The sequence below is a fragment of the Python bivittatus genome, unplaced genomic scaffold, assembly GCF_059951505.1.
Source record: "Python bivittatus isolate LINGU-HERP-01145 unplaced genomic scaffold, Pbiv_v1 ctg000020_np1212, whole genome shotgun sequence".
NCBI lineage: Eukaryota > Metazoa > Chordata > Lepidosauria > Squamata > Pythonidae > Python > Python bivittatus.
Window position 1 is genome coordinate 53,457,901 of NW_028277030.1, and position 21,357 is coordinate 53,479,257.

General features: G+C 37.7%; 1 long non-coding RNA gene across 2 annotated transcripts in view; it reads left to right on the forward strand.

The window, feature by feature from the left end:
- LOC107326512 (uncharacterized) overlaps positions 1 to 18,631 on the forward strand; it is a 145,752-nt gene extending 127,121 nt beyond the window's left edge. For both annotated transcript variants that reach the window (XR_015795807.1, XR_015795808.1), the window contains 8 exons: positions 1,575 to 1,631; positions 2,789 to 2,903; positions 5,214 to 5,523; positions 8,597 to 8,686; positions 11,560 to 11,679; positions 12,637 to 12,717; positions 14,261 to 14,419; positions 15,857 to 18,631. This is a non-coding gene — a long non-coding RNA (uncharacterized LOC107326512). The remainder of the gene's footprint in view (positions 1 to 1,574; positions 1,632 to 2,788; positions 2,904 to 5,213; positions 5,524 to 8,596; positions 8,687 to 11,559; positions 11,680 to 12,636; positions 12,718 to 14,260; positions 14,420 to 15,856) is intronic.
- The last annotated feature ends 2,726 nt before the right edge of the window (positions 18,632 to 21,357 follow it).

Consider the following 21,357-nt stretch of genomic DNA (forward strand, 5'->3'; position numbering starts at 1 on the left):
TTAATTACCTTACCAGCAACAAAGTTCTTTCCAGATCTCTAAACAGTTCTTGTTTCCTGAGCTTGCCAGCCTCAGAGGGCTTAACAGTTGGGGAAGTTTGAGAGAGTAATTGCAAGTTATACCTACACAGTGAAAAAATGCAAGTAGGCATTACATTAGTAGAATGTTTACTAAAGATAAAAACATGGATTGAGAAAATTTAAGACATTCAAATGCTTGTAGAAAGGGGATGAATATTATGTGATCTGTTGCAAAGAATGACTGTTTGTCAAAAGAAGCGAAGATGGCTGCCTATATGAGCATGTTTTGTAATAGGGAAGTGAAAGTTGTACAGTATATGCCAGAAACACAAAGTAAGTTAAATGCAGCAGGAATGAGGTACTCAAGAAGCATGTTTTGTAAAAGAAGAAGAGATAGGGTCAAGAGTGAATGGGTGCTGACAAATGTGGATTGAATACAAATATGGTGACTGGTACAAAATAAATATACTGAAATGGTTGATCATATGGAGAAAATAAATGAGGATCAAATTACAAAATGAATATGTGAAGGAAGAGTGAGAGTGAAGAAGAAGGGGAATTCTGACGGAATCATCATACATCAATGGATCTCAATGAATGACAGGACTTCACTAGGCACCAAAATGAAAACAATGTTGGCATCATCGCAATCTAAAAGGCCTCCCTGGCATTATATCATACTTACTACTCCAAACTGTCATCTTTGGCAGGTCTCAGTGTTGGGCAGAGGAATACTCTGCAATCAAGGCATTACATCATCATCATCATCTTTTATATGTTTTAATTGAGCAAATAAAGCTATTAATCTTTGGAAAAGGAATGTAAAACTATGTTTCCTTAAGCAGTTTCTATAAAATAGTACACTTTTAAATGTTTTAATAATGAATTCACCTTCAGTAATGACAAGGAATATTCAGTTTTACCTTAAATGCTGAACAAGATAAGAAAGATTTGTGGGTATCACATGAAGCACATTGGCTTTTTCTTATCTAAGAAAATTGACATTTCTAATGAAATACATTTTAGAAATATATCCAAACACAGAGTCAACCATGGGTGCTGATCTCATAAGCTCATGGCCTGGAAAGTCTGTTCTAGTAAATATTTTTAACAGGATGGGAGTACAGTTTGGTTTTTTTTTAAATCTAAGATAAAAATAATATAGTTAATTAGAATGACTGAAAAGATGCATGGAGAGTTCAGAGACAATGAGCAGACAAGCTATGTTTGTGAGGAAGAAAAAGATTTGAAGAAAGTAAGAGGCACAAGACATATCTGTGCCTTCCATCTCAAACATGATTGCAAACAATGAGGCACAATGGCTGTTTAACACCTGTATCACAAAGAGCGATGGTATCTACTGAAGAGAACCAAAGATGAAACCAACACATTATGCAGTAATTTAGACATTCTCAGGAAAGCTTTGGCTGTTGAGTTTCACTTTTTGTGGTGATGTTTCTAACTTTTTAATTGCTACAAAGGCACAGCTGTCACAGCTAAAACAGATGTGCTGTAACTGCCTTGTCAAACAACTCTGTGCAATGTCTTTTGCAGTTAAATGGCCACAGAAAAAGTAAGAAGTCTTGCTGTGCTGCTGTTGACCTGAATAAGGTAGGGACATAAACATTACATTTTAACTTTATTAAAAGTACTCTCTGCTTGAGTAGCTAAAAAAAAAAGAGAAAAAAGGAGCAAGACATTTGAATAAAGCATTATTTTTTGAAAAGTCGAGTCTCCTCAGTATTTTAAAAATGTCATATTGCTCTGGTTCACATTGTACTAAGCTGTGGTTCACTTAATCATGCTGAATAAGCCACAGTGGTCTGAGTTTACACACTGAACTATGCCATAAATATGTTGCAAACCACAATGACTGAGTTCACATAATACTGTAAATCAAAATCAAACAAGCCACACTGTGCCTCACTCCACCGTGTGAATTCAGTCATCAGTGAATGAATGATACACACTGTCTGGAAAAGGGGTTGTGTCCTTGCTGGCAATCTTCTATTCAGAATGAATTCTATGAGGTGTATTTGTCAGTGAATGCAAAGGATGCCCCATTTAATTCCCTGCTACAGATTCTCACTTCATGCATAGAAAGACTACAAGTAATCCCAAGTTTTAAAAATGAGAATCTTTGGATAACCAGTTCCATAGGGAAAAGTAGGACATTCTCCTGTAGAAAGTTTTAATTTGTGTTAAAACAAGTCCAAGAAATGGTCACTGTTCAAGCACGCATATCCACATGGGTTGTAATTTTCTGTGTCTTGTCTCAGAATTTCTGTGAATGGTCTGGAAATATTCAGATTTGTTTATAGAATTATCAGTTTATCAAACATTTCAATGCCCCCATAGGCATCTGCCAGAAGGGACAAGGTGGGCAAATGATGCATGTTGTGATATCATGATGCAAATGAGATAATAATGTCATTTGAATAATGACCTCATGATGCATATGTCACTATTTTGATGCTGTTGCAGTTTGTTATGGGCACCACTGAACACCATGAAAAGCATTCTGAAAATTTACTGAAGTGAAAACTGAATATATTAAGACCATAATTTTAAGGAAGAAAAGGATACATGTCATGTACAAGTACACAAGAGAGTTAAAAATTGTTTGCAATAGTTCTTTGTGCTATGACTCCTAAGTTGGAGGAAATAACAAATTGACTGATTTGGCACACAAATTGGTATGGTTAGATTGATTTGATGTTGTGGGTGGACCTCTCCATACTTTTGAAGTTGCAATGTTTTTATTTCAGGAATAAATTGGATTTCTGGACATGTGTGATATGCAGCAATTTAAAATCATTGGAGTTCTTCATATTGTTAAGTGTGCTTCAGTTTGAAAGAGTGAGGCTTTCCTACAAATGCCAGGTAAATTGCTCTGTAAGTCCAGAATCCCTGATTACCTCAGAATTGAAATGCTTGGAGTGTTCTGATAATTTCCCATTCTCTATGATTCATGTGCTTAGAACCCCAATCATTTCTAAATTGAAGGGTTCCCATTATTTTGAAGTTTCATGTGCTACATAAAACTATTTATGTTATTTTCTACCTTTCTACCTTTTTATTTTTATTTCTTTATTTTTAATGGGGAGAAATCTTATGTCTTTTCTGACATGTTTTAGAAGATTACATATAGAGTTCAGCATTCACTATTTAAAATGGAAAATGAACCAGATTTCTTGGAATGTTGTGTTGATGGCTGGGTGGAGAGAGTGGATGGAAGCAACAACACAGGGAGGGGAACTAAAATGGTTACTTTTTCAGACCTGGGTGGTGGTGGCAGGGGTGGGGGGGAGATCAGGGTTGGCATTCATCCTTCCTGGGAAAAATGAGAGGAATAAGAAATATATAGTGCAGGCATGGCTCAAGTGAATAGAATACTTTGGCAATGAAAGAATGGAGAATGTACAGATACAGTTAATCACTGTCAAAAGATGTTTTTTAAATTAATTTCTATTAAAGTAGTTTTTTAGAAAGTGAAAACAATGAAAATTTAAAGAAAAGAGAAAGTAAAGAAAAGTAAAAGAAAAGTGATGAGTAGAAAAGAAGTGAAAGAAAAAGGACAAAGAAAGAAAAAGGGGAAAAGATACAGAGAAGTGGCTTCCGAACTTTTTTACAGCAGTTACAAATGCATTTTTAATTTATCCTCTCTCTCTAAGGTTACATCATAGCTCCCTTCTTTCCACATTCTACCCTTTCGAATAATCAAACCCATAAATCACAAGTTCATTTTTTCCTGTTTTCAGCAAAAAGTCCATAAAGGGTTTCCAATCACTGACAAATGTAGCTATTGTCTTTTCCCTAATCAAACAAGTCAATTTTGCCATCTCTGGCTGTGAAAAAGACTTTAAAACAATACCACAGCAAGCTTATTTGTATTTTCTTTCTTTCTTCTTGTTGCTGCTCCATCACCACCATTACAGCAAACATTTCTCTGAAGATGAAGATTTTAAACAAGAAGTGTTGATTTATTTTTTGTATATTTATATTTATTATTTTTAATTTCTTCTTTGAGAGCAGGGCCAGAGTCCTCTCATTTTACATAAGGTAAAATCCTTAATTTGTATGCTGTATAATTAGTCTAAAAGGCAGGTTATTTCTCCTCCTACTGTTCACTGGAACAGATTTTCTGTGTAAGTAGTGAACCAGAATTTGGGCCTGGTGAAGCATCAGGAACTCTCCCAGGAATGGAAACTTCCAGGCCAAATTGGACAGTAGTTACCTGTTCTGTTTCCTAGCCTACATTCTTATGTTTCCATTTCTCAATGTTAGTTATTACCTCCATGGATAGCCAAGAGGCAAGTTTCAATGGGTCAGTGACCCATTCTTCTACTAAAACCAACCATCAACTTTTTCGGAGAATAAGAATCCTGTCTTGCTGGCCTCACAGCTTGTGAGACTGCCCTGGAAGATTGTTCAGAAGCTAAAACTACAGTGGGTACAATGTTTGAGGACAAAGCTGGGCATAGGGAATGTATTTTATTAATACTCTGTCAAGTATACTGGCATGATGAATTAAAAACACAGCTGAAGATGTTGGTCAGGGGCAGGTTAAAGCTTTTTTGCTGGCCAAAAGATAAAAGATACCTGCCCTTCACGCCAGCAGGTTGCCAACGAACCTGGATGTGTGGATGACAGTCTAACTAAGGAAGCCCAAACAAGCCATTTGGCATGCATGACTGATCTCTGTCCTCCAGGTTTTTGCAATGATTTCCCCACAGCTCTGTTGTCTGCCTCACATCACTCAGCCTACAATGCAATGTTGGCAGCATGTGCTAAATGAATGGACTAATGCATGCACACACATGGTATTTTCTGGAGTGTGTGGCTTAGGCTTCTTAGCTTTCTGCCCACATGCTTATTCAGATACTTTCGCATAAAACTCTCCCCACCATATGCTAGGAAAACACAGCTAAATCAGACACCATGCCCAGTTTGGTAGTAAATGAGACTTTCTACTCTGGAGTGCTGAGCAGGAGATAAAGCCCCTCCACCACATCTGCCATTTGAGTCAGTCATGGTATTCTAACTAATAGGAGGTTCATCCTTGCTGCTTGTAGGTTATAAATGGTCCAGGTTAGGCATATTATAAAAGGATTCTGGTAGTAAAGCCCATGTATGCACTGTTTGATTTTAAAAGAAAGTATTTCTTACACTTATATCTGATCTTTCATGCAGGAGGTCATGGCACCATGCTATTCCTATTTTTCCCACAGCAAGAACTCTATGAGGTAGCTGGACTGAGAGAGAAGGACCCAACTTAGCCAGTGAGCTTTTATGGCTGAAAGTGGACTTGAACCTGGATCTTCCCAATTGTAGTCCAAGACTTTAACCCCTATGCCACACTGGTTCTCCCTGAGATGTGTAAAAGCATGATGCCTCAGTCTTCCTGGCCAGAAGGGACTCTCGGAGACTGATTTTGCTTAGTCTGGATAGGTACATACTGTAAAACAGAAGCATAACCATATTGGCAGGCTTTGCATTCAAGGTAGGGTGTTTTTCATCATGCTCTGGATTACACTCTGTTTCAGAATAGATGTGATTACTTTATATTTAAACCTTTGTTTTGTATGTGGATTTACTTTAATTTTGAGTGTGGATTTACTTTAATTATTAATAGACTCAAGCCTTCACTGGTATATGTGTCTGACATATAAATAGGCAATGGAACTACATGGCTTCATTCTTGAATATTTGTTTTGTGTGCATATTATTTTTTAAAAAATCACTGATAAGATTAATTTTCACTCATTTATTTTCCATACGGAAATGGAGACATCTGATGAATATTCCTCTTTTGGAATTTCCTGGTGTATTAAGAACTGAACTCAAACCCTTCCAAATATAGTCTGGCTAATAAGATTTCATAGTTGCTAAAAGTTGCTGTCTCTGCTGCATCCCCTTGCTTTCTAAAGCAAGCTTACCCTTCCCAAAGAAGAAAGGGAATTCTAAGCTATAGCATATGTCAGTCTTGTCCAAACTTGGCCACTTTAAGATGAGTGGACTTCAACATGGCTGGCTGGGGAATTCTGGGAGTTGAAGTCCACTCATCTTAAACTGGCCAAGTTTGGACAACACTGTCATATGTGGAGAATATTCCAGATCAGCTGCTTGAGCCTACCATGGACACTTGCATGGCATAGGGTGCAAGAGGATGGTGGCAAATCATGAGAAAGAAACAAAGCTGGCTCTTGGTAGCTTCTTCTCTGATCTTCTACCTAATGCCTTGAAGGAATGTTTTTGCTTCTCTGTCAGTCCCATGTGTGTGGGCTGTTTCTATAGTATTACTTCCCAAATACATTTCACAGCAGAGTCCCAGGGAAGCCCTAAACACATCATGTTGAGCAGTGAGATCAACATGAGGGAAAATAACAGAAATGTAAAGGTGTATCTGAAGTGATCTGTCCCCCCAAAAGAGAATAGTACAGCAGAGGTTAGTTGTAGGAAATATTTGTTTTGTTACTGGAAGCTGCCTTGACAACTTATATAAATAGAAAGATGGGGTATAAATATTAGCATTGTTGTTTGTCTTGTGTGTTGTTGCTAGATTGTCCTTAGGATGAACTCATTTGGTTTTTCCCAAGCATGGTCTGGACTGACTTTTTCCACTGAGGTGTACACTATGTGGTTTATCAGTGCAGTAAGCAGAAGGCATAGCCAGTGCAAGTCTCATGCAGCTTTGGAAAAAAGGGCACGCATGAACATCCTCAAAGGTATCTACCCCAGTTATGAACGAGACTTATCAAAGCAATCCTTTCTCTAGCAAGCATTCCTTCCTGCCAATTCTCATTAGCAATGGTGTGGAAGGAAGGCTAAGATATTTCCCATTATCAAGATGATCTCCAACTCCACCATCAGAAAACAGGAAAGGGAAAGAGAAGCCTTTTATATTCGGGAAGCATCATAGAGTGGAGATTGGGTTAAATATGTAGCTTTTGATTTTCGCTCTTCTAAACTCACATTTTTTTTTCTGAATAGACTTAGGAGAGCCAACATTTATTTTTATTGTGAAGTGTTGTGTTGTACTGTACAGTACTGTATTGTACTATTCTGGAAAGCAGCTTAGTTTGTCCCACCCAGCTGGGAGGTAAGGTGGAAAGATTTGCCCATTATACGTTTAAGGTGCTCTAAATTCTTGAGGCTGAGTGACCGTAAGGAAATGAAGAGGACAGAAAATATCAGTCTCACACGCTTTTATTTCTAGCATTTCTCTAAAATGTCAAAAGTGCAGTTTAAGTGTCTCCTCTTCTCCAGTCACGATAAGAAGCCAAATATGACAAAGCACAGTATGGAATGTATGCCAGGAGATATCCTAACCAATAATGGTCTTAGTTGGGTGTTGTCATCTGCCTCCAAATTAAAACTGGCTGGACCCCATGTATGCCAAATGTTGGCACCAACATACATATGCATAAAATCCAGATAATTTGCAGAGGATTGTCAATGCTCCTTTTTAAGGGCAATTTGCTTGTTTATTTTTCTTTTGAAGTGCTCTGTGTATCTGCTTAAAACAATAAGATGAAAAAAATTCTGTTCAGATTGACTTTTGCCCTAATCTTTGGGAGGGAAAGTGATAAAATCTCTCTGCCCATTCTAATGGGGAATATCACAGGGCCTTAAATTATCATGCATATTGTTAGATATGCAAATATCTGCACTCAACACCTTTTCAGTCTCCCTTGGACTCAGGAACCTAATGCAACAAGAGGCTAGTGGCCATGCAAATTCATATTAGTGGTTTGAATCTCACTTGTCATTCCTGAGGCTAGTTTGTAAAAGACCACTGAATTAAGCCATATTTCTTTAGATTGGCTCCTATGGAAGTAATTGCAAAATGAGCAATGACACCATATGTTATTAATCATTACTGTTAGGTTGAGTCCTCAACAGACCAAATTTTGCTTTTGTCAGACATAACACAGTAGTACAAGAACCATTATGTGTTTCTATTTTACTGCAAGAGGAGCACTTAATTCTGGCTTCCTGTCAATCGTTATTTAAGATACATTTATAAACAGTGGTCTTCCTGAGGGATCCATAAATCATACATTACTTCTTTGTTATGCCATATTTTAGCAGAGTGTTAACATGCAAAAATAAAGGTTTGTCATTCACAATGTAGATAAACTTCCCTTACACTATTGTGTTATGGCTAATCCATGTACTAAAGGCAGACACAGAATATGCTAGAAGCTTTAATATACTGCCATTATGAACCTCAAAGCACACAAAGATGTTAGCTGTTCCCCCGTAGCCCCTGACCTTGTAACTTTGCTTTTTATCTTCAAATAAAAGAGAAATGCGTTTTTCAAAGAAGCCTAGCTTGGGCTCGAGGTACTGTGCCCACCACAGCATAATAGCCTGTGAAACTGATCTCCACTTTTTATTTAAAATCTTTGTTCAGGAGTGTTTTTCTTGTTTTCTTGACAGTTTGGTTTTCCAAAGCAGAAAGCCTTGCTTTCAAATGACATAAACATTCATTCCAGGCTTGAGGCTGATACTTGCCCATTGGGGAGGCATCCTTTTGCACTGTTTAATATAAATATGATCATATTTTTCAGCCTGATCTTTGATGGGGTGGTAACTTTCTACCTAGTTGTAGACGTCTTCATTAAACAAGATGCTAAAGTAGGAAGAGGGAGAGTTCTAAGGTAATCTTTTCTTTGATTTGCTTATATTCTGTTTGCAAGGCTGTTGGTGGTGATTGTTTTTATAGTATGTAAGATCATTTCTTCAGGTGCTAAGTCTTATCTGAGGTTTGCAGGAAGAGGTCTGGATACATATGAGTGGGCTTAGCTGAGTGACAAATGCTGCCAATGGGATCCACTAAGAGAAATACCAGCAACTGCTGTGTAGTGATCTGAAAGGGAAGGGTGTAATGGTCTGTGGGAATGACCTTGGGAGAGAGGAGGAAGAGCCACAGCCTAGACAACCATCATGCAAAAGATATCTCAGCCCACAGAAGCAAAAGGGATGTGGGAAGCATCTCAGAAGGGACCCTCCCTTGTTTTCTGGAAAGTAAAACTAAAGGAGGGTAGAAATGCTTTCAGACTTGCAAGATTCTGTTACTGTAACCTTACACTAAAAGTAGTGTTAGTACTCATAGTTTGTGGGCTGACAAAGCAGGGGATCATTGGCAATATCATAGAGCATCAGAGGTACTAACGATGATGGGTGTGTTGTGCAACAGCATGGTTGTGGATTGGGTACTCACCCTAGTGCAGATACATATTTCTCAGATCAGCCAGGAAGCTTCTCCATATTTAAATGTAGGCTTGGGAATTTCCCGCTCCTCAATCACCTCCCACTAGATGTCAGCAATTGTGGCTATTAATCTAGTGAGGTTGACTAGCTTCAGTGAGGACCGAGGCGTGAGTTTAGCAACAATAAAATGATGCTACAAATCATGAGCTTTAATTTTCAGTCATGTAATAAATCAGTGCCTAGTTTTTACATTTGATACTACATGATTGAATTGTGTATATAGGATACAGGCATGATGATTTTTGTTGTTGTTGTTCTTATTAATTGCTTCAATGCGAGTGGTGTGAAATGGGACAGTCCAGAAACAGGTTTACATCAGCATCTGAGTGACGATATAGTCTTTCTACAATAGCAATATTTTGTTTTACTGATTCGGTATATGAAAAAGATAGAAGGGTTTTCTTATGAAAATATAAACTGTCATATGAGACGTAGAGCTGAGCCATATTTTTTATGAATATTTGTTTCACTTAAATTCAAAATGTCAAGCCCTTCGGTTCTTGTTCTAGTGTCACTGAGAACTAATATAGTTACTCCACTGCTATCAAAATACTTCTGTAAATATTTTTGTAACGTGTGTTGGATTATACAGGGAGTTACATGCTTGCCAGCCTGTATACTCCCAGTAAGATGCTTACCAATGTGGTTCCTGCACAGAACAACACTGAGCAGAAAGAGTTTTAAGTATCTCTGATGTGATTGTTGCAACACTAGGATTGGTTTTAAGGGAGAATTAATGCAGTGAAAGTACAAAACTAGAAACAACTCTGAGAAAAATCTTTTCAATGCTCATAAATCTTGAAAGAGCTCAGATTGCCTTTGTGTAGACATGGGCTGGATTCGCACTTCATGCTAAACTAAGCTTAGTTTAACAGATTCATTGAATAAGTTGCAATTGGCTGAGTTCATATGCTCAACCATAAACCATGGATTAGAAACAACAATGGCTAGGGTCATATAACACATAAATAAAAACCAAACAAACTACATTATGTATGCCTTTACAAAGAGTAATGCTGGGGCACCATGACTGAGCACAATTGTTTTTATGAGAGAAACTGTAGAATGTACTGCTGTGTATAAACCTGTATACGGTTGTATTTGAACACTGCAGAATGGAGAAATACCGTGTTAAATAAGACTAACAAACCTAACAAAAAATATTTCCATTAATCTTTTATCTCTACCTTCCCAAACCTGGTGCTTTCCAGATGTGTTGGGTTTTTATTCCCATAAGGCCAAACGTGTGTTACCTTCTGGGATCCTGGTTAAAATCATGGGATCTGAAGTCCAGTATAGCTGATAGACACCATGTTGGGAAAATTATTTAACTTATTCAACTTTATAATGAGGCATAGTTAATTGTCTTCTAATAATTCCCATTGTGCATTTAAATGTTTGATAAATATTTACTTTACAAATAACAGCATTGCTTTCCATTTCCAAAGAGCTACCTATGGTTAAGCAGGACATGTTGGTAAGCAGTTCCAGAGTAAAGATTTTTTCATAAATGTTTGTTGTCATCCCATGGTCATCTGGATCTTTTCAGCCCAGATATGGTAGCTCTACCTAAGCCCATTCTGCAACGCATTCAATGGGAGATGTATTTGAAGAAGTATTGGAAGGACTGTCTGTTAGGACTGGATTAAGGCCAAATGATGCCCTAAGCACAGCTCAACAATGGTGCCCCTGGGCCCTTCCATTGCTTAACCCACAAGCCATTAAGACTCAATAAGTGCTGAAAACTAAAGTTGAATGTGGTAGTGAATGAGTTAAGGGCATGATAGCTAGGGGAAAAAACTCTGTGGTGCCGCCCTCCCCTTGGTGCCCTAAGCAGGTGCTTCTTTTGCTTAATCCAGGGCTGTTATCCATGTTCTGGCATAGCTAGTATATTTGCTTTTTAAAAGCATGGTTACATACAGCTGTAGTGAGTGATTCATACAGAATATTACATTGTTAAATTTGGATGTTATTTTCAAAGCTTAAATTGTAATGTGTCCCACCTGTCAAATAAAGCACACAGGAAATAACCCCATACAAATCCTAAAAGGAAAAATGAAAGAAAAACAACTACTAACTTCCTGCCTCTCATTTGCCAGTAATTAAATCCAATGATTCTCCCCATCGTAATCGCATTAAATTATGCAAACTGCCCTAGATCAAATATCTATTCCAAATATTAGGTAAACGTGCACCACAATATGTCAAAAGCAAAAACAGCTGTTGATTCAAGCATATTTTTTTGTAATATTGCTATCAGCAAAACGTGTAATGCCTCACCTGAGAAAGCATCTAACAGAAGTGAGATTTGCCTAGGAGAATTCAGATCCATTGTTTCTGTTACTCGCAACACTACAGGGCTGTAAGTCCACCACTCAACGTGAGTACAATATTAAATGTGAATATGTCTTCCCCTTTTAAAATGGTTTTCCACTGAACTTTTCAAGAGTTGTTAATTTATATAATTATTATGAATTCCATTTTAAAAAACATTGAACATGACCTACTTCACCTTACAATATCTTGGCCATAGAAAGTGGGGTAAGGATGGATTAAATAAATGTATCTTGGTCGTTTGAATAGTTAGAACAATAAATGTGCTGTTTCTGATGTAAATTCATATGATTTTCATATTGCTCATTAAGGGGGATGGCAAAGTTGATGCCCGCAATATTTAGAAATCCCGTGCTTCATTACCAAATTAGAAAATGTTTTTCCAGTATTGAGTATTGAGAAACTAGTGCAGTCATTCCCAATTGACATTCTCCACGTGTGGCTGGAAAATCTGCAGGTTGCAGTCTTCCTAACTGAGGCACTAGATTGGAGCAAACTGGGCGTGTGTGTGTGTCTGTGTCTGTGTGTGCATTCTATTCTATATAATAGGCTGTCAACCAGTGAAAAAAATTGCACCTTGATTTATCATCTGCCCTTTAACTAACTAATCCATCAATTAATTGATTAAATATATTGGCATATACCCAAACCTGAATCATAGGTGCCTTTTTAACATATTGAAGGAAACGTGAGATAATTTGTATTTTAATAAACAAAAAAATGACTGCTCATTAAAAAGAGAGACTATCATTTGGTAGTTTCTTTTTCGTTCTTGATTTGGTAACGTATTGACTTTAAATTGGAAGCAGCGCACCTTTCCTTTTGCTGATTGATGAGAATGAAGCCCTTGTTGAACAATCCACCTATTAAACAAATGAAACACGGAGTGCCTGCGCCTATGTATGCAGGCCCACAATACTTCTAATAGCCCTGTATGTATTATAAAATTAAGCTTTATGACTGGTAACTTATGGCTACTTACATTTTACCTCTGTTTTTACAGTGAAATGGGTGGTATATCAGACAGCTTATTAAAGAGACAAGCTTGCTGCTTTTTCAAAGTGGGATGACAGAACAAGTCATGGTATGTATTGTAATTTCAGTGCTGCAATACATCTTGAAGCTGTCTGAGGCAAAACGCTTGCTAAGCATTGCATTGGGGCTGTCAGAATGCTTCATGGGGTAGTAATTAAATTGAAGCAATTGTACTGTTCATTTTGTGGAACCAAGCCAAAACTATATGTAGAATAGAAATGTTTTTCCATAAACCTTGCTTGTTGTGGTGGTGGTTTTTTTTTAAGTGAGAGAACGAAATGTCTTTCATTGAAGGATATTTACTTCAACAGAACAGGTTGAACTTTTCACTGTTGTTCCTTCTCTTTCATTTCTTTGTTTGTTACCGAAGGTTTCTTTTGTTCCACATTATCCTTGAAGGAAAGAGGGCAGTAAGAATTTGAAATCTAATTGCTCTGATACTATGGACCGCTATTAATGGACTAAAGACTTGAAAAAGCAGTCATGGGTCATTATGTGTGTCTGCATTGGTCCCTGATATAACCTGAAATAGTCTTCTTAGTTCTATGACAACACATAGGTAACACCACTGATGAAAGGTGTTTGAATCTCCAGTCTGAAACCAGTCCTCTGAGTCTGGCACTATTCTGCTTGTGCAGTCTCAGGCTGGCTGGGCTGTAACGGGCAATAGGGGGTCTATGTGGCTTGATGGGATGTACTTTGTGCAGAGCTGGTGGTAGAACATCTCATTGCAATATGGAACCTTCTCACATTAGAACTACCTGTTGGCTTTGATTCCAAGACAAGTGAAAATTAGAAAGGTTTGAAGTCCCTGATAATGACCCCAAAAGGCTTATGAGAGATGTGGTTTAGCAGCTGTATGACATATTCACTGGGTTTTAGTCCTTGCAAGTGATTCCTTCTTAAACACATCATGTAGTTGCCCAAAGTAAAGGTTTGCTGAACATGTACATAATGTATATGTAGAATCAGGTTGAATAGTTAGATCTTTATATCATCAAACACAAAATACCAACTATTAGTGGTATCAGCTCTAACCTTAACTCTAACCCTCTCCCTTACCCCCTCCCTCTTATCCCTTTAATAGTCAGAGGGGTGTGTCTTATTGTTTATTTACTTAAATCTATCTATCTATCTATCTATCTATCTATCTATCTATCTATCTATCTATCTATCTATCTATCTATCTACCTACCTACCTACCTACCTACCTACCTACATTTTATTTTTTGTAAATACAACTGAAACAAAATATGTCTTATCTATACCTTGACAAATCTTGTATGCTAACCTGATTTTGTGTTCATATCCCTAATCACCCAGTGTAGTTCATCAGTATATGGGGGCATGAACAAAATAGTTAGATTATGGCTTGAGATTTGTTTTAAATATGTTGATTGAAAAAAATGTCAAAGATTTTTGGAGGGGATAATAAAAAATTGTAAAAATAAGAAAACTATATATTTATGCTCTTGGCAGCCAAATGTGCCTTTTAATGGAATTTAAATAAATGGAATTTTTATGACAAAAAAAGCAACAGTAAAAGTCGTGATTATATTTTTCATAGTTCATTTGTCTTCTTTGCCCTGCAGATCTAGTGTGGAAGGAAAATGAGATCCCTAGTGAAATCTACATTGTGACTGACTCTGAAGACTCTGAAGACTCTGAGACCAGTTGTTGCTTAATGGCCCTTATTGGCCTGTGCAATAGAAACTGATATGATCTTAAAAAACAGATGGTTCTTAAAAATGGTAAGAAATGTCATTTTTGTCATACATTAATGTGACATTTAGGCATTCTTCAGTGCTGCTGGCTGTGGAGAAACGGGGTAACCAAAGCTGTGCACTGACATCATAAAAGTTCCCCAAAAATGTGATAGTAGGCAATTAGATTGCTTAAATAATGTGTTTAGTCCTCATGAATGTCCAGAAAAAATAGTCATTATGATGGAGAAAGTGAAGATCATAGTGACTTTATTTCTGAATCTGGCATGGAATAATAATCTTTGTCTTGTGGTTTAAGACAGGAGTATGTTCACCTCACTAGAACTTCTGAAAGTTATAGAATACTCCTCTAGACCATGATGACTGTCAAGATCAACTCCACCCTAATTTATAGGCATTTAGGGTTTGTTTGTTTTTAATCTAAAACATGGCAGCATATTTTAAAAAGTCTCCATTATTTGTGGTTAACCATGTGCTCACTGACATGTTCCTTGGTGCTCACCGAACTGTCTATCCCATTTAATTTTATTTTTATATACCTTTAATTAAAAACTTGAATGAGAAGCAATGCACCTTCCTGAAGTATACTGTGACCTGCTTTTCCAGTCATGCCTCTGGGACTTTCACCGATCCCAGATATATTCTTTGAAAATTAAATGGTGGATTGCTGCTGCTCACTGCTTTTTTGGAAGTATGCCTATTTACCAGTAGGGACTTGCTTGAGATCCCAGCTGTGACCCTCAGTAGTAGTACAGGTCAATGTTATCAATTTAAACAGATATTTTATATTTCACCACTGTCAGTATTGCAGGCATTTTTGAGAGTGCTGGAGACCCTGTTCTAGAATAGTTATTAGCAACTTGTCACAAAATAGTGACACGTGAACTTTTGAGTTAAGAAAAGCAAAGGAATGATAGTGTGTACACGTGCATGAGCAAGTGGCCCTTATGTTAGAGACAGATGATGTTAGTTGTTATCTGTCTCTTTTGGATGAAATTCTCCAAAACTGCTCAGATGATCCAGAAACAAGAAGATGTCATTTCTTTGGCATATTTGATCTCAGTGCTGTATAGTTCAGCAAAAAGTTTCCAATAAGCTTTGAAAAGATAAACCAAAGCTTTGAATTCAGCACAGTACTTTTCTAATCCACCTTCCCCTGACACTGTAAAAGTTCAAATGGTGAAAAAAGAGTACCTGAGTCAATGTCAGGAAGTCAACAGAGCCTTTAGTAAGGTCTAGTATTTGTCATATCTTGTATTGTCTGTTTCATCCCTTATTTGGGCATCTATTACAAACTCAGTGAAAAGGTACGGGGAATTTTAGTAGAAGCACTTTATTTCATATATGCTGAGTTGAGAAAGAGGTCAGAGAGGATAAGGCAATAATCTTCCCCTTATTTTATATTTTAAAGGTTTTCTGCAGTCAAAAAACTGTAACCTTTCCCTAACTTGTTCTTTCCTGAAGGTGTCTGTTGGACCCAAAGTATGATGACTTAGTGAAATGTCACATAAAAAGGTACATGAAGATTTAATTAGAAGATATTGTTTTATGGAGGATGTGATCATTGGCCACTTAAAATTTCTTTGGCCCTTCGAGCAAGATATGATAAGTTGACATGAAACATTTCCATTTAAAGGTCTACAATAAAAGTGATGTGTTGTTCTGTCATTTCCTTTCAGCATCTTGAGTGTTTGTAAGCATCCCATGCTTTGTATGTGGGGTTCAGAGCTATAGCTCGTCATGCTGTCTTTTGGTCCCCATCATCATGGATCATAATGTTTCTTTGTTATTTGGCTTTCTTTTTTTTTTAATGTAGCTGTTTTGGGGCCAAACTGAAAGTTGTTGCATTTAATATGGCAGGTATTTCAAATCTTTTGCTCCATGCTACAGTCTTAGTGAAAATCCTTACTTTCAGAAGCAGGTATTGGTAATGGAATGAAACCTCCTTTTGGTGCTTCTGGGAATGTGTGGCTTTAAAAGCGGTGATGGTGGGGAATTATGTTTAACTGATCAGGAAATTATATTCCCAAATAGGAAGCATCTCTGATTAGATTCAGTGGGATTTATTCCTAGCACTTGACCGAACAGCCATGAAAGCCTTGGAAAAGATATTCAAATGCTGTGAGGTGTCTATACGGACAAAGATCAGAACTGAGCAAGCAATGGTATTCCCTGTGACATCCTATGGAAGCGAAAGTTGGACTTTAAAGAAGCAGGATAGGAAGAGCATTGATGCTTCTGAACTTTGGTGTTAGAGAAGGTTACTGAGAACACCATAGACAGCCAAAAAAAAAAAAAAAGTACAAATAGTTCATCAAATAAATCAATCCAGAGTTCTCACTCAAGGTGCAAATGACCAGACTCAAATTACTCTAATTTGGACACATTACGCAAAGACCTAGCTCCCTAGAGAAGGCTCTAATGCAGGGAAAGATGGAAAGAAAGAAGAAGAGGACAACTGGCAGCAGGTGGATGATCAGTTAGTCATGGATGAGCTCTGTGGCTGCTAAGAGCCAACCATGACTTGATGGCACATAATCAGACTTGCTTATGACTGCCTTACCATATAGGTTCATTTTAATCAAGATGCAATAAATTGTAGGACTAACATCTACTGTTACAGCAGTAAGGCCCAACCTGTGCCTGTTGATATGTAAACCTCTGATATCCAAAAGCCTTATTCTTGGCAACCTAGTATCATGCAAATAGTAATCTTCTAATGCAAGATAGACATATGGCAGCAGTTCATATAATGAGCTTAATGGTACTGTCTGGTGGCCCCGTTGCCAGCATGGCAGAGCAATCAGTTTTTTGAGCGGAAAATACATGATGTCAGCTTTTACTTACCTCTGTCCCATTGCAAATTCTCTGTACCTTTTTCTGCTGCAGTTTGAAAGCAGTCTTTCTTCTTATGTCACCTTCAGTGTTTTTGTCTGTTTGGGTTGAAGCACAGTTAGATTACAAGCTAACCCCAGCTGTCCATTGGCTGTGTTGTGAGGAAGGAAGGAGTACCCTTCAACTTGAGGCAATATCACCCTTAACAATAATGAAGGCAGCGGCTTTGTCACTATGGAGTCCTCTTTCCACTTGGTCAGAATGGCCCTCACCATTCTGTCATTCAGAATGGTGGGTCTTCAGTAGTGGACAACAGTGACTGTATCTTGAGCTTATCATGTGGGTGTGCTTTTATATATTGAATACTTATATTATTGTAAGCTGCCTAGAGTAGTCAGCATACAAATTTTGGTAAAAAAATACAAACGCAGGTGTTACTTTTGGGAGACTTCTGTACAGTAGGATCCAACCATACGAGACATCTGTCTATTTCTGACTAGTTCTCAAACAATAACAGGATCACATCTTCAGAAGGCTTTTTCCTTACTTCAAACCTGTATGTTTGAGTAGCTATCCCTGACACCAAAAGGAATATATGATCAATGCCAGTAGTGTGAAGTTGCTCTAAGAATAAAATTATGAATATTTGTATCTAGGTACTTTAAAAATGTTCTCTATATAGAACATTTTATATATCTGGAATACCAAGTTATGCATAACTCTGTTTTACATGGCAACACATCCTACATAACAGTGAATGCCCAACCAAATTTGTTCTGAGACTCAAAAGAAGCCAAGGCCAATGTAGAAAGTTTGAAGCTCTTCTTCCCAAAATTATCTGGGGCCTCTTCAGATGTGAGCTGAATGGATGAAGGTTTGTCAGTCTTTGAAGATACAGCTTGCATCTCTTTGACTACCAACATTCATCAGGGAAGTTGAAAAATTATCTGCCTTATTAGTGAGAAGAATGGTACTCACTGTCCTTCCATTTAAGCAAATGAAAGTACAACTGTTCTTCAGACTTCTAGTTCAATGCATGGATGTTTTAGAGAGTTTGGCCAGCTCTATCCTGTTCCCATTTTCAAGCCCTCACACATTCCAGTGAACACCTGAAGAAGGCTTGAATGTCTCATGCAGCTGGGGGGTTAGGTGTCACGACTATATCATAGAAGATCTGGTGGCTCTTAGTTAACTAAACTAGTTAAATAATGAAGTGGCTTAAGAGTCAAAGTTACATACTGTAATGTAAAATTTCCTTAAAATAAGTGTATCAGCTCCAAATTGCTAACAGTGCACGTGAGAGGGATAAAATGTCTCCTGGAGTCACTTCACTGACAAAATTTATTGCTGTTCCATGTGTGAAAGTTTTAAAAAGAGAAAATACTTGTTATGCATTGATTTTATTCTTGAGTAATTGTTAACTGTTGTTTAGTTTTTATTTGTTAATTTTTACTGTGGTTGGACTGCAACCTGGTGGTGGGCACATTATAAATGTAATATTTGTTTCCAATGCCTGCCTACCTGCTCGCCTTCCTTCCTTCCTTCCTTCCTTCCTTCCTTCCTTCCTTCCTTCCTTCCTTCCTTCCTTCCTTCCTTCCTTCCTTCCTTCCTTCCTTCCTTCCTTCCTTCCATATGTTAGTCACCTTCGGCAATTCTTAGGGCAATGAACAAAGGAAACAAATTAATATAGAGATGAAACATTAAAACATGCCATGAAACAGCTGAAACAAAGTAGATAATCAAACCATGTTAAAAGGCCAGGAGATTCAACAGGTCTTTATTTGGAGTCTGAAACAGGGTGGGTGGGGAGTCATCTATTGATAAGGTTGCAGAGCTGGTTGGAGCAGGACCATTGAAGATGATACTAGGATGGATCAGGAAGTTCAGAAGAGATATTCCTATAGTTACTTTGGTCCAAAGGTGCAAAAAGTTTTGTCCAGAACAGGATAGGGATCCCATGGAATAACTTTTGATGAAATAAGACAGAAAGCTAAACCAAGGTGACAATGATGCTGATCATTTGACTTTGGAGAGAACCTTGCAAATAAATGTGAAACATTTATACTGAATAGGCAGCAGCAGTTCTTTGCTTCTGATTTTGCCTACCCTCATAACTAGATACCTACAGTATGTATGTATGTATGTATGTATGTATGTATGTATGTATGTACAGTTGCAAGAAAAAGTATGTGAGCCTTTTGGAATTTCATGGTGTTCTGCATTAATTTGTCATAAAATGTGATCTGACCATCATCTAAGTCAACAGTAATGACAAATATAATGTGCCTAAAATAATAACACAAAAACAATTCTGATCCTTCATGTCTTTATTGAGAACAACCATAAAAACCTCATAGTGCTGGTGGAAAAAGTATGTGAATCCTTGAGTTGACCTCAAAAAAGCTAACTGGAGTCAGGTGTTAGCATACCTGCCTGGAGTCTTGTTAAGAAAATGAATTTGGAGGTGTGGACTAGAGCTATGTTGACTGATAAAAACCACTCAAACTTTTTGAGTTTGCTCCACACAAGAAAAATATGTTTATGTGAGCCATGCCTCGCCAAAAAGAGCTTTCAGAGGATCTACAATCAAGAATTGTTGATTTACATAAAGCTGGAAAGGGTTACAAAGTGATTTCAAAGACCTTAAAAATTCACCAGTCTATAGTTAGGCAAACGATCTACAAATGGAGACACTTTGGGACTGTGGCTACTCTACCAAGAAGTGGGCGCCCAGTCAAAATGACCCCAAGAGCACAATGAAGACTCATCAATGAGGTAAAGAAACAACCCTGAGTGACAGCCAAAGATTTGAAGGCATCATTGGAACTGGCTAACATCTGTGTTCATGAGTCTACAGTACGTAAAACATTGAACAAGCAGGGTGTCTATGGCAGGACACCACGAAGGAAGATCCTGCTTACTACAAAGAACATTGCTGCACGCCTGAAGTTTGCAAAAGAGCACATTGACACTCCACAGCGGTATTGGCAAAATGTTTTGTGGACTGATGAAACAAAGATTGAACTATTTGGAAAGAACATGCAGCACTACATCTGGCATAAAAAGGGCATTGCACATCATCATGAAAACATCCCAACCGTAAAGTATGGTGGAGGAAACATCATGATTTGGGCCTGCTTTGCTGCATCAGGGTCTGGCCAGCTTGCAGTCACTGAGGGGAAGATGAATTCCCAAGTGTATCAAAAAATTCTTCAGGATAATGTGACAATGTCTGTACGTCAGCTGAAACTCTGTAGAAGTTGGGCGATGCAACAGGACAATGACCCAGAACACCGGAGCAAATCCACAACAGAATGGCTTCAGAAAAACAAAATCCGCCTTTTGGAGTGGCCAAGTCAGAGCCCAGACCTCAACCCAATAGAGATGCTATGGAATGACTTGAAGAGAGCCATACACATGAGATGTCCAAAGAATATGACAGTGCTAAAGCAGTTCTGCCAGGAAGAATGGGCTAAAATCCCTCCTGAATGATGTGCAGGTCTGATCCACAGCTACAGGAAGTGCCTGGTTGAGGTTATTGCTGCCAAGGGGGGGGGGGGGGGTGTCAACCAGTTATTAATTCCAAGGGTTCACTTACTTTTTCCACTAGCATTTTGAATGTTGAATGAATGTGTTCAATAAAGACATGAAGGATCAGAATTGTTTTTGTGTTATTATTTTAGGCACATTATATTTGTCAATACTGTTGACTTAGATGACGGTCAGATCACATTTTATGACAAATTAATGCAGAACACCATGAAATTCCAAAAGGTTTGCATACTTTTTCTTGCAACTGTATGTGTGTGTGCGTGTGTGCGTATAATTACTTATTATGCCTCATTTTGTGGCTTTTATTTGGCTTTGGGTTTGCTACCAAGGTTGATATAACTTGTGCTATATAACAGCAATGTTTTAAACTGCTTTCTTAGTAACCAGTGTTAATTTCTTCACAAGTACTCCTGCGACTAATACCAATGGGAGTGCAGTCCTTCAGTTTGGCTTATTCGAGGCATTATTTTCTATCTGGTTCATGTGAGACTGATTTTTTGTAATGTTGTCCAAAATTTTCATGGGTTTTATGAAATGTAACAATTTCTATGAAAGAAGATTATTTTGAAAATCAATTT